The 13,953-nt window shown below is 46.0% G+C and overlaps 1 pseudogene; it reads right to left on the bottom strand.

The window, feature by feature from the left end:
* Positions 1-250: 250 nt before the first annotated feature.
* LOC134946173 (5S ribosomal RNA) lies at positions 251-369 on the bottom strand (annotated as a pseudogene).
* Between the last annotated feature and the right edge of the window lie 13,584 nt (positions 370-13,953).

Genomic DNA, 13,953 nt, shown 5'->3' with positions numbered 1-13,953 from the left:
TTTGTTAAACCTTAACACAAAGTACAGGAGAAAAGAAGTCTCTTTTGTGGGTGCACTCTTGACTTAAAACAGTATAAGAATGTAGCTATAGATAACAAAAAAAATAGGGTAAAGATAGCAGGGAGAAACTGCTGTCGGTGTTAGATAAATTGCTTAAGTAGCTATAAATAGCAAGAGAAAAGAGTGAAGAAAGATAACAGGGTAAATTCTGCTGTCAGTGTTAGACACTAAGCATGTGGATCCGATTTAAACTCTACTAAACTGAGTCTTCCTCAGCGGTCTCCCACTTGAGTACTGACCCAGCCCAACACTGATTAGCTTCCAAGATCGGACGGATTCAGGCGTTTCCAGTGTGGTATGACCGTAGAGAGAATATAGGTGGCGCTCTGAAGCTTTGGAATCACTGATGAGAGTTCACGAATATTATAGAATGAATAGTAACAGTATTAAGCCAATGTAAGAACTAGAATGGATCTGCTGCCAATGCTATCTTTACCCCATTTTTTTGTTATCTGTAGCTATCTAATTAATATATTCAGCCCATAATCACAATCATCTCGTAGATCATTGGCTCATTACAACTTTGCACAGACGCAGGAGAGAGACCCATCCGTGAACTATTGTATCTTATCTAGGCAAATTCCTAAACATTTTTTGATCTAACCCAGACAGCCGGAAAGTGTTACCCAATATTTGTATTAGTTTCATTGTTACCCCTTTCATCTAACTACTGAGTATTTTATGTGATGTCAATAAAAATTGATTTTATGATAAATTTATCTTGAACATTCTTATACTGTTTTAAGTCAAGAGTGCACCCACAAAAGTGTCTTCTTTTCTCCTGTACTTTATGTTCTGTCTCAATACTGACTCAGGGTGCACCACCAAATTGAATATGGATTAGAAAGCATGGCATTCTTTAGTCCTATCATTATATTTTTGTAATTCTAAATATCATATCTTAAATTTTGAATATTTCCTGTGTGGTATCCTCCAAATATAAAATTTGTTAAACCTTGCTGAATATCTTCTATGCATTATTTTACATTCTGTGTTTTGTGATCAGTGGGGCCGAGAGGGAGTACTAATTATCCAGGCCCCTGTTTGAAGGAGGGGCCCAGTGGTGGGCCAAGGTCCCCCCTCCCTTACCTGGCAGCAGCAGCTGCAGCTCTTCTCCACATCCCACCACATGCTGCTATGTGCTAGGCTGCAGTGTGGCCATGAAGGTCCTTAAAGCCTTAAAGCTTCCTAGTCAAGGACCCAGCACCATCATTACACCCTCTAAATCCCTTCCTTCCAAATTAATCTTACTTTAACGCTCCAGCATCCCTGATAATCTCATTCACATCTCTCCCACAAAATCCTATAGGAAGATCTGTTTGCAACAAACTGGCCCCCACTCATGACCTTTTCATTTCCAATTTCCTGCACTTCTTGGCCATTACAGAAACCTGGATTACTCCCTATGATACAACTTCTCCTGCTGCACTCTCAGCTGGGAGCCTCACATTCTCACACACACCCCGACCTGGGGGTCGCCATGGTGGTGGTGTTGGGGTCCTTTTACCCTCAACCTACACATACCAACTTATACCTCCAGAACCATCCCTTACATTCTCTACATTTGAGGTCCATGCTATACGCCTCTACCAACCTACTAATCTTCGAGATGATGTCATTTACCGTCCACCTGGCATTTCCTCCAAATTCCTTGGCAACTTTGCTTCCTGGCTACCTCACTTCCTCTCTTCTGACATTCCCTCCATTATCCTAGGTGATTTCAACATCCCTATCGATAACCCCACAAAATCACCGCCTCTAAACTCCTTAACCTCACGTCTTCACTTGGTCTCTCCCAGTGGACCACTTCTCCCTCCCATGTGAATGGGAGCTCACTGGATCTGGTTTTCACTCACCGCTGCGATATTTCTGACTTCTCCAATTCCCCTTTTCCCCTCTCTGACCACCACCTGATCTCTTTCAACTTATCTATCTCTGCTTCCCCATCTCTCCCTCCCAAGGCTACCGTCACTAAGCGTAACATTGAGGCTATTGACACCTCATACCTATCCTCCCTGTTTAACTCGCTTCTCTCTCCTATTTTCTCTCACACATCCCCTGACCAAGCCACATCCTTATACAATGCATCTCTTACGTCTGCTTTTGACTCTGTCGCTCCACCAACCACTATTCACCCTCTCAGATCAACACCTCAACCCTGGCACACCAAATGCACCAGATATCTTCAAAAATGCTCACATACTGTTGAGCGACAGTGGAGGAAATCACGCTCTAAGGCAGACTTCCTCAATTTCAAATTCATGCTCTCATCCTTCAGTGCTGCCCTTTCCCTCTCTAAACAAGCATACTTCAAAATTCTCATCTCTACCCAGTCTTCCAACCCCCGGTGCCTCTTTGCCATTGTCAACTCCTTCCTCTGCCCACTACCACCTCCTCTCCCTTCCTCATTGTCTGTTCTTGACTTTGCCACTTATTTTACATCCAAGATTGACTCCATACGTCAGGACATCACTTCCCATCAGACCAGCAACCAGCCACCACACATCCCTTACCACCCCTCCCCTTCCCTCTCACCAACTTTGACATCTTTCTCCCATGTATCTGGTGAGGAAGTCATGGCCCTCATCTGTTCCTCCCCCCCACACCACCTCCCCACTTTACCCTATCCCCTCCCACCTCCTCCACTACCTGTCTCCTTCTGCCTGTTTCCATCTTGCCCACCTTCTCAATCTCTCCCTCTCATCAGGCACTGTCCCCTCTGCCTTCAAGCATGCACTTGTCTCCCCTAATCGTAAAAAGCCTACCCTTGATCCAAACACCCTCTCAAACTATCGACCCATCTCTCTCCTCCCTTTTGCCTCCAAACTCCTTGAGCGTATTGTTTATAACCGCCTCACTGTCTTTCTTTCCTCCCACTCACTGCTTGACCCATTCCAGTCTGGTTTCCGTTCTCTCCACTCCACTGAAACTGACCTCACAAAAGTGTGCAATGACCTCCATGCAGCCAAATCTAAGGGCCACTACTCTCTGCTTATTCTTCTTGACCTCTCTTCTGCTTTTGACACTGTGGACCACCCTCTCCTTCTGAAAATCCTTCACTCTCTTGGTCTGTGTGATACTGCCCTCTCCTGGCTGTTCTCCTACCTCTCTGATTGTTCCTTCTCTGTCTTCTCTCATGACACTACCTCCCTTCACTTCCACTAACTGTTAGTGTCCCCCAAGGTTCTGTTCTTGGTCCTCTCCTTTTCTCTCTCTATACGTCCTCTTTAGGTGAACTCATTAGTTCTTTTAACTTCCAATATCACCTCTATGCTGATGACACTCAAATCTACCTTTATTCCCCTGATCTCTCCCCTGCTCTCCTCACTTGTACCTCCAACTGTCTCTCTGTTATTTCTTCCTGGATGTCCCAGCGCTTTCTTAAACTCAACATGTCCAAGACTGAACTGATCATCTTCCCACCCTCCCGCACAACCTCACCTCCCACAATCTCATTATCCATTGATGGAACGACTATCTCCTCTAGCCCCCAAGTACGCTGTCTTGGCGTAATCCTTGACTCCTCCCTCTCATTCAAACCACACATTCAGCACCTCTCACAAACTTGTCATTTTCATCTCAAAAACATTTCCAAGATCAGACTCTTTCTCACCCAGTATGCCACCGAGACCATTATCCACTCACTGATTATTTCCAGACAGGATTACTGTAATCTCCTCCTAACTGGCCTCCCTGACAATTACCTCTCTCCACTTCAATCTATCCTCAATGCTGCAGCCCGGCTCATCTTCCTCCCCAAACGCACTACGTCCACCTCCCCACTCCTACAAGCCCTTCACTGGCTTCCTTTCCTTTTCAGAATCCAATTCAAACTTCTCCCACTCATTTACAAAGCACTTACCCACTCCTCTCCCATTAACATCTCTGACCTTATCTCCCTTTCAGGACATAACATCCCACCCGTCCTCTTCGCTCTGCTAATGCACGCCGACTCTCCTGTCTTCTGATTACTTCCTCCCACTCCTACCTCCAAGATTTTTAACGTGCTGCTCCCTTACTCTGGAATTCTCTACATCTCCCCCTCAGACTCTCCACCTCTCTACAGAACTTCAAACGGGCTCTCAAGACCCACTTCTTTACCAAACCCAGCCAAATCTCATCCTAACCCTCTGTCCCATGCTCGGTCTACTCCATCTGTGTCACCCCTGTCAGGGCCAAAACTAGGATTCTTGTCACCTGGGGCAAGGCAGTAATGTGGCGCCCCCCCAGCAAACAGATCTATTTACTCTGGGACATATTCCATATAGATGCGCTCACTATAGTTGTACCCCCTAATAGATGCTTTCACTATATATATGCTCCCAATAGATGCACTCTTTAAAGGTATTCTGCAAAGATGTACTTCTTCTAGATTTACTCATGATATATATATATATGGGTGGTCTTCTGTATGCCGGCAGTCGGGCTCCCGGCGCTCAGTATACCGGCGCCGGGAGCCCGACAGCCGGCATACCGACACTTATTTTCCCTCGTGGGGGTCCACGACCCCCATAGAGGGAGAATAAAATAGTGTGGCGCGCGTAGCGCGCCACCATGCCCGTAGCGTGGCGAGCGCAGCGAGCCCGCAAGGGGCTCATTTGCGCTCGCCACGCTGTCGGTAAGCCGGCGGTCGGGCTCCCGGCGCCGGGATGCTGGTCGCCGGGAGCCCGACCGCCGGCCAGCCGTAGTGAACCCATATATATATATATATATATATATATATATCCTATAAATGCAATCCCTATGGATGGGCTCACTATAGTATAGATGCTCTCACACACTGTAGTGGCGGTGATCTCCCATGCACAGAGATAGCCGCACTTGGGTCGGTGTGTGAGGGTGGTGGGCTGCTGCTCCAATGATCATCAGAGGAGCAAAATGTGTGATCAGTGCTGGAACTCAGCTGCTGCTGCCCACTGTGTCTGTTTCCCTACACTCACAGCTCTTGTCCTGGCATGTGATTGGAGGAGAGCTTTGGAGGGCGCTGCCATGCACAGCCAGCCCGCTGACTGGCTGGGACGCTGCAAAACTTTCCCAAGATTTCCCCAGCGTGGGAGAGACTGAGCGCCGACACCAACACAGGCTGCAGCAGGGACACTGGGAGCGAGGCACATGTAAATAGCTTCTATATGTATGCCGGTGACCGGGAGAGGAGAGAATGCAGCAATGTTTTGAGTGGGGACAGCTTGCATCCCCTCAAATCTGGCACCCGGGACATATGCCCCCCTAACCCCCCCCTAGTTACGGCCTGTCTGTCTGCCCCTCCCCTTTAGAATTTAAGCTCTCACGAGTAGGGCCCTCTTTCCTCATGTGCTTATCCTTTTCTTACTTTAATAATCCTCAACTGCCCAAATCCCGCAGTTCTCGGCCACCTTGATACTTACCTTAGTGTCGTCTACTGATGTATTTATGCTTAGTTACCCTGTACTTGTCCGATATTGTCTTCAACTGTAAGTCACTGTTTTCCTGTTTTGATTATGTGCATATGTACTCTGTAATTCGGCGCTGTTGAACCCCCTGTGGCGCCATATAAATAATAATAATAATAAAGTAAACATTTTCTGTATTTTTGCATGGCCGCGCCTCCTGTGATTAGGTCACACCCCCTGGAAAGTACCTGGGCCCAGCCAGGCTCTTAGCTGCCATGATTGTGATTTGTTAAATTTTCAAGTGGTGTAAAATGTTATTTAGAGAAATTCAGATGAACTGTCAGAATCAATTTGCTCATCTCTACGTCCAGGTAATAAAACCCCACTTCCACCCACTTCCACAGACTGCTGAATCCTACTAAATATTTTGTTACTAGAACAATTTCTGCAAAATCCATGTATACAAATCTCCATTGATGAACTGTACTAAATATTTAATCTTTTCTAACATAAAACGTATTCTACATTCCAAGCATCAAATTATAGGTCTAAAAGTCTTGCTAGGATAAAACCTTCTTCATTAATATTCCGAGCGGAGTATATAATTTAGGACTGCACAATAAAGTTATTCTATCAGATGGCAAATTTTTAAATCCTAATTATGTGAAATAAGCACATTAATTATTACCCACTCACCATTTTACAGAGATATCCTTTGACGTGCATTGAATGTATATAAGAAACTTAGCAGCTTTTTCAAAATAAATGAGTAACTTGCTTTGTGTCCCAGCCCTAATCGCATTAGCAACATTTACATGTTTCAGCCTTTGCTTTAACTACTGTATAACATACGGTATATTATATACATATGGTTATGACTAAGTGAAGTCATGGTTCTATTATCTTTAGTAGTCATTACAGCAAGATTTGAAGCTAGTTCTACTAAAACCAGTGGCGTAAGTTTGTCCCAGACGCCCGGAGGCAAGATAAATATTGGCCCGCCCACCCCTATATTTAGACATATATATATATATATATATATATATATATATCCATATGTAGTTATGGCACTCCCAATCACAATGTCATCCACCTGGGTGCCCTCCTCCAGAAACTATAGACCAATGTAGGGTACCTTCAACTATTGTCCATAGAAAAGGAAACCAGGCGGCACTCCAAGGATTTTGTTCAAGCAAAAAATTGTATTAAAGTGACAGTGCAAAAGAAATTTAATCCAGCATAGTGCAAACCACCGACGTTTCAACGCCCATCCGGCGTTTTTTTCAAGGTGCTATGCTATAAAGTGCAACGTGACAAGCAGCAAAAACAAACATGTCTGTAACAACTTTCCAGTGATGTATAAATACCTGAGTGTTCGTGTGATCCTCCCTGTTCGTTCGCGCCGGCCGGCGTCCCGAGGCCGGAAGCCGTGGCTGCCCTGAGTTCCGGTCACGTGGGCCGCAGCTGTGACGTGAACTCCTGTCCCTTCCGCCGTTGCCTGGTAACCGCGGCTCAACCGTAACCTAGGGAACCGGACCTAACAGACGAGAACAATACAGGGGTGAACACTGTGCATAACAATAAAACACTAGTGCATAATGTAAAAGTCACAACGTGATAAGTGAGCAACCAATTACGGTTGCACTGTGAACGTTAAAAACTTGAAAGACTTGAAAAATTAAAGAATTAAAATACTGAGATAGCTGTTGGGCTGTAGCACAGATCTACATACAGCAATGAATCTATGTACATATATATTTAAGGAAAAAGGGAGATCAATCTTACTTAGTGAAGCGTATGCTAAAGCCTAAAGGAAATGCTTACTACTAACCGTTTATGCAAACTTATAGACTATATCGCTGGAAGAGAGAATCAGGTTAGATATTACAAAAAAACATTCCACATTAGCTGTTCATTAAGGCCATTAGGGGCCAGAGAGTCAAGCATATAGATCCATTTTACTTCTTTCTGCGACAGCATCCTGGCGCGGTTGCCACCCCGAACCGGTTTGGGCACATGGTCCAGAATCATGTGTCTCAACTGTGACAGCGTATGGTTAGCTGCTTTAAAGTGCCGTGCTACCGGTTGGTCATTGCCTCTCCCCTCAAGTGCTGCTCTGATGGCCGACCTATGTAGCGCCATGCGCTCACGGAAAGTCCTTATTGTTTGACCCACATAAATACTTCCACAGGGGCAACAATCGCATATATGACCAACTGGGATGTGCAGGAAAGATGGTGTCTGATGTCATATTCCTTCTCGGTTTTAGGGTGTCTAAAATTGCTCCCTGTCAACATATAGTTACAGGTCTCACATTTCGGGCATTTAAAACACCCTTTTCGACTAGGACCCATGGCTCTCTTCGTGACATCTAGTTTCACCGCTCTGTCCTTCAAATTGCGGCCCCTTTTGTAGCTCGGCATAATGGCACTTCCCTTAAAGCAAGGTACTGCTGGATCTGAGGACACCAACGGCCACAGGGCTCTCGTTGCCCTGGGAAGTACTGAGCTGGCCGTCGTGAACTCAGTAATGAGTGGAATCCTCTTCTCCCCATTATTTTTAGGGGTTGAGCTGAGTAGCTCCTCTCTGGACATGCCCAACACCTCATTCTTTAAGGCGAGTAGCGGGCCCTTATGATAGCCTCTGGCTTGAAATTTATCTACTACTGCATCCAGCGCCGGTTCCAGCTTTTGTCCATCACTTGTTATCCTGGCCGCCCTCATAAACTGTGACTTAGGTAAGCCATTCTTAAGGGCCGGCGGATGGAAGCTACTGTGCAGGAGAAGAGTATTCCAGTCCGTTGGTTTATTGAAGACCTCTGTAATTACTTCACCACCTGTGACAGTAATGCTGACATCCAGAAAGTTAATTGATTGGCAACTACAGGTAAGGGACAGTTTAACTGGTGATTCACTGTTGTTATTGCCGTCCACCAACTCCTCCAAGGCTCCTTGTTCCCAAAGTCATAACAGTAATAGATCGTCTATATATCGTTTATATATCCTACTGTATAAACGATATATAGACGATCTATTACTGTTTTGGCTTGGGGAACAAGGAGCCTTGGAGGAGTTGGTGGACGGCAATAACAACAGTGAATCACCAGTTAAACTGTCCCTTACCTGTAGTTGCCAATCAATTAACTTTCTGGATGTCTGAATTACTGTCACAGGTGGTGAAGTAATTACAGAGGTCTTCAATAAACCAACGGACCGGAATACTCTTCTCCTGCACAGTAGCTTCCATCCGCCGGCCCTTAAGAATGGCTTACCTAAGTCACAGTTTATGAGGGCGGCCAGGATAACAAGTGATGGACAAAAGCTGGAACCGGCGCTGGATGCAGTAGTAGATAAATTTCAAGCCAGAGGCTATCATAAGGGCCCGCTACTCGCCTTAAAGAATGAGGTGTTGGGCATGTCCAGAGAGGAGCTACTCAGCTCAACCCCTAAAAATAATGGGGAGAAGAGGATTCCACTCATTACTGAGTTCACGACGGCCAGCTCAGTACTTCCCAGGGCAACGAGAGCCCTGTGGCCGTTGGTGTCCTCAGATCCAGCAGTACCTTGCTTTAAGGGAAGTGCCATTATGCCGAGCTACAAAAGGGGCCGCAATTTGAAGGACAGAGTGGTGAAACTAGATGTCACGAAGAGAGCCATGGGTCCTAGTCGAAAAGGGTGTTTTAAATGCCCGAAATGTGAGACCTGTAACTATATGTTGACAGGGAGCAATTTTAGACACCCTAAAACCGAGAAGGAATATGACATCAGACACCATCTTTCCTGCACATCCCAGTTTGTCATATATGCGATTGTGTGCCCCTGTGGAAGTATTTATGTGGGTCAAACAATAAGGACTTTCCGTGAGCGCATGGCGCTACATAGGTCGGCCATCAGAGCAGCACTTGAGGGGAGAGGCAATGACCAACCGGTAGCACGGCACTTTAAAGCAGCTAACCATACGCTGTCACAGTTGAGACACATGATTCTGGACCATGTGCCCAAACCGGTACGGGGGTGGCAACCGCGCCAGGATGCTGTCGCAGAAAGAAGTAAAATGGATCTATATGCTTGACTCTCTGGCCCCTAATGGCCTTAATGAACAGCTAATGTGGAATGTTTTTTTGTAATATCTAACCTGATTCTCTCTTCCAGCGATATAGTCTATAAGTTTGCATAAACGGATAGTAGTAAGCATTTCCTTTAGGCTTTAGCATACGCTTCACTAAGTAAGATTGATCTCCCTTTTTCCTTAAATATATATGTACATAGATTCATTGCTGTATGTAGATCTGTGCTGCAGCCCAACAGCTATCTCAGTATTTTAATTCTTTAATTTTTCAAGTCTTTCAAGTTTTTAACGTTCACAGTGCAACCGTAATTGGTTGCTCACTTATCACGTTGTGACTTTTACATTATGCACTAGTGTTTTATTGTTATGCACAGTGTTCACCCCTGTATTGTTCTCGTCTGTTAGGTCCGGTTCCCTAGGTTACGGTTGAGCCGCGGTTACCAGGCAACGGCGGAAGGGACAGGAGTTCACGTCACAGCTGCGGCCCACGTGACCGGAACTCAGGGCAGCCGCGGCTTCCGGCCTCGGGACGCCGGCCGGCGCGAACGAACAGGGAGGATCACACGAACACTCAGGTATTTATACATCACTGGTAAGTTGTTACAGACATGTTTGTTTTTGCTGCTTGTCACGTTGCACTTTATAGCATAGCACCTTGAAAAAAACGCCGGATGGGCGTTGAAACGTCGGTGGTTTGCACTATGCTGGATTAAATTTCTTTTGCACTGTCACTTTAATACAATTTTTTGCTTGAACAAAATCCTTGGAGTGCCGCCTGGTTTCCTTTTCTATGGACAATAGTTGAAGGTACCCTACATTGGTCTATATATATATATATATATAAGGCTCTTCTCTCCCCAATTACCAGAAGCAGAGCGCAAATACAGTAGTGAGTGGAATCCGAGGCGAGTGCGGTCCCGCCTCTTCTAATCACACCACCTCCTCGCAGGGGCAAACGCAGGATTTTTATGTGTGTGATTATATATGCAGCATATATACAGTACATACACACACACACCACACATGCATATGTCCCCCACATACATATGCACCACAGAAAATATAGGCTGCTGCAATCATTATAGCCCCCCCACCCCCAGCAAACATTGGCCTGTGCAGTCATCTATTGTAGACCCCACCGCTCCATATACATACTTACCTACCCATACCCCCCCCTTCGCCTAGCAAATAATGGCACCTCTGCATGTGCCATACACAGTGTGGGCGCCGTCTTACCTGTGGTGCGGGAGCAGCGGTTCCCATCACAGAGCCCCCCGGTTCTGACAGGGAGACGCTATTTCCGCCATTGTGGTTCTCGGTGCAGGAGAGTGACCGCAGCCCTGTGTCCCGGGCAGTGAGGGGGGGACGCGGTGCAGCTGCGCACCTGGGAGCCACACTCTGCCAGGCGGCGACTTCCCGGCACTGAGGTCCTGTCACTGCGCGCTGCCGCTTCGGCTTCCCCTGCTTAACGGATCGGCGGGCGGGCTAGCTGGCGGAGGGGAGTGTTTCTAGGTACTCAAAACACCCCCTCCATGCTTGCGCGTATTCCGCCTCACACATGAGTGTGTCTCCCGCAGCAGCACCTCTTCTTGTAGGTGTTGGAACTGGAGACGAAGGAGGTGAGGTGCCCCCTTGAGGCTAGGAGCCCGGCGGCAGCTGACTCCGTTGCCTCCCGGAGTTCCGCCACTGACTAAAACTAATACTGTCCAATCATTGAGGAACTACAGTAGCAGCTAGCATGACCGCTTGGTACTTGTACTGCAACAACTTGTAGAGTACCATAAGTCTAGGAGTCTCAAGATTTTTGGGGAGAGCAGGTCACCCTGTCCAGATCCTAGTGCAGCATAGCCCTAACTGTGTGTTGTATACTCTCCCTGTGCTTGTGTGGGTTTCCTTCGGGTACTCCAGTTTTCTCCCACAATCCAAAAATATACTGACAGGTTAACTGACTCCTGATAAAAATTGGAGCAAAATATAAATTACAAAAACCACTACCTGAAATCTTGGCACTTTAAAAAAAGATTGTACTATTAATTTGCTTCCAGCAAGTGAAAATGAAGCATATCTACTTCTCCTGTCTCCTCTCTGGACTTCTCCTGGAGAGGAAATGCCGCTGGACACTTTGGGGGGTGAGACCGGGCTCTCACGTCACTATACCACACCCACAGCATGGGAAAAATGTCTGTGATTTGTGGGTCCACAGAGAGGGGGTGGAGCTATAATGATGCAATTTGTGCCATTTAAATCCACCCACTCCATAATGGACCGGGATACCCATCATAATCTCCCCATCTTGCCCGCTTCACTAGGAAGGATTCTATTAGGCAATGCCATCTATAAATGGCGTTGCCTATTGGGTACAAGCTCTGGAAATTTTTGCTTGGTGCATATGAGGAATGTGGTCAAAACTCAGAAAACAGCATTATCTAAGGTTTGACCACATTTTTGACATTAAAGCATCCTGCCCTTGGAGTGTCCTGGAAAGAAGATGCAGGTAACCACTCAGGGGGTGGGTGAGGTAATTCTCTATTATCATGGCCCTGCCGCCTGTGACTCAATGCTGCAGATAACAGAATAACACAAACAGGGACAAACTGGCCCACAGGGCTACAGTGGGAATCCCCCGGTGGGCCCCACTGCCTGGGGGCCCCTTCTCCTCCTGTAGGGATCAAGTTCCAGACTATGTACTAACATACCCTTCCAACATTTTACACATAAAAATCGGTACAAATTAGGAAAGTGGGCGTGGCCACAGGTAACCTTTTCCTATACTATATATTTTTGGAGAGCCAAAAATCGGTACAGACCATAAAAAAGGTACTGTAGCTGCTAAAAAGGTACAGTTGGAGGGTATGCACTAATTATACATTATGCATATGTTACATTATACTGTACAGGACTTTGGTGTATTTTGCACAGTGCATTGCAGCTATTAATCTGGTACATTATCATGCATGCACTAGCAGGATTTACTGTATGTATTTATCAAGGGGCCCAGACCATGCACTCACTAATGGTTAGCCAAGCCTCTGTGGTGACAGGCCACACCCCTAAGCATGGGCCCCTACTACTGCATTCCCCCGGTGGGCCCTTCATGCCCCAGTCCGACACTGAACACAAAGGGGCACTACTATGATGATGTCAATCACTGGGAATCACATCATTATGTCCCCAGTAATGGCCACTTATTATTTATTTATTACTGGTTATTTATATAGCGCACACATATTCCGCAGTGCTTTACAGAGAATATTCAGCCATTCACATCAGTCCCTGCCCCAGTGGAGCTTACAGTCTTATTCCCTACCACATGCACACACTAGGGTGAATTTTTGTAAGGACCAAACAAATACGGTACTCACTGCGCTAAGCAAACTAAAATGTAGACGTTGAGGCTCAGAACATGCATCACCTCTAAATACATACTTATATCGCAAAGGACAGCTCTTATTGTGAGACTTTGCATTGGTATATTTATTTCTGCCATCCTTCTTCTTTGTGCTGGCACCGAATAAAAATAAAACAGGCTAAATAAATGCAGTGCTGTGAAAAGGCGACCTTTTGTTGTTTTGAAATGTTGTATTTCTTCATGTATGAGTCTGGTATATGCAGAATTCCTAATATAGATTCAGCTTACATTCTCATAGTTTAAAGTAAAACCTCTTTAATTATAAGGCTTGACGAATGGCATAATCATGAATAAAAAGTTCCTTTCTGCGTTCCATAATCAGTCAAATAGAATGTGATCACCAGACAACAAATACTAAAGAGACAAATCATTTGAAAAAAGGGACTTCCATCTGAATAAATATATACCAGGATGGGGTGAGAGTGGACTTTAGACATCTGCCGTGTAGGGGGTTATTGTATGGTGGTCCCACAACTGTTTTGGTGGGCACAAATGATACTGTAGTTTGAATGTGTGAACTTCCCTCTTTCAAAGGAAGGTGCACCCATCTCTGTAGATTTGGATGTGATAGGTAACCTTCAGTCCCTCCCAGCACATTCCCGACATCAGAGAAGAAAAGATTTCCATTATGTAGTGAAGCACAATCACACATGAAGCAGAGAAAAGCCCTGTTTTGTGGAAAACAGGCCTTTTCTCTACTTTGGATTATTCACATTGTGGATTACGATGGAGAAGTTCCTGATTTACCCAGCGGCACACCCGCTCCTCGGCTGAAGTGAGTGCTATTCATGAAGGAACGGAAAGCTCTGCTTTCCACTTCTCCATGAAGTTCAAATACTCCATCTCAGAATGGCGTAATCTGAACTTTGGTGCAGAAATGGCATGGAAGCTCAATGCCTCCGTGCTCTCCGCCCGGCACCCGGCACTAGCTCCGTCCCTGACCTCCCAGCACTTCCTGCAGCCTCCTGGAAGCTTAGCGGCCGGCGCATGTGCAGAAGGGACCTGCCGGCTTCGCAACAGGGACTGCAGGAGAAGACAGCGCCGCTG

The sequence above is a fragment of the Pseudophryne corroboree genome, chromosome 7 (genome assembly GCF_028390025.1).
Source record: "Pseudophryne corroboree isolate aPseCor3 chromosome 7, aPseCor3.hap2, whole genome shotgun sequence".
Taxonomy (NCBI): Eukaryota; Metazoa; Chordata; class Amphibia; order Anura; family Myobatrachidae; genus Pseudophryne; species Pseudophryne corroboree.
The sequence above is the reverse complement of the archived record's forward strand: the minus strand, read 5'-3'. Positions and strand labels throughout refer to the sequence as shown.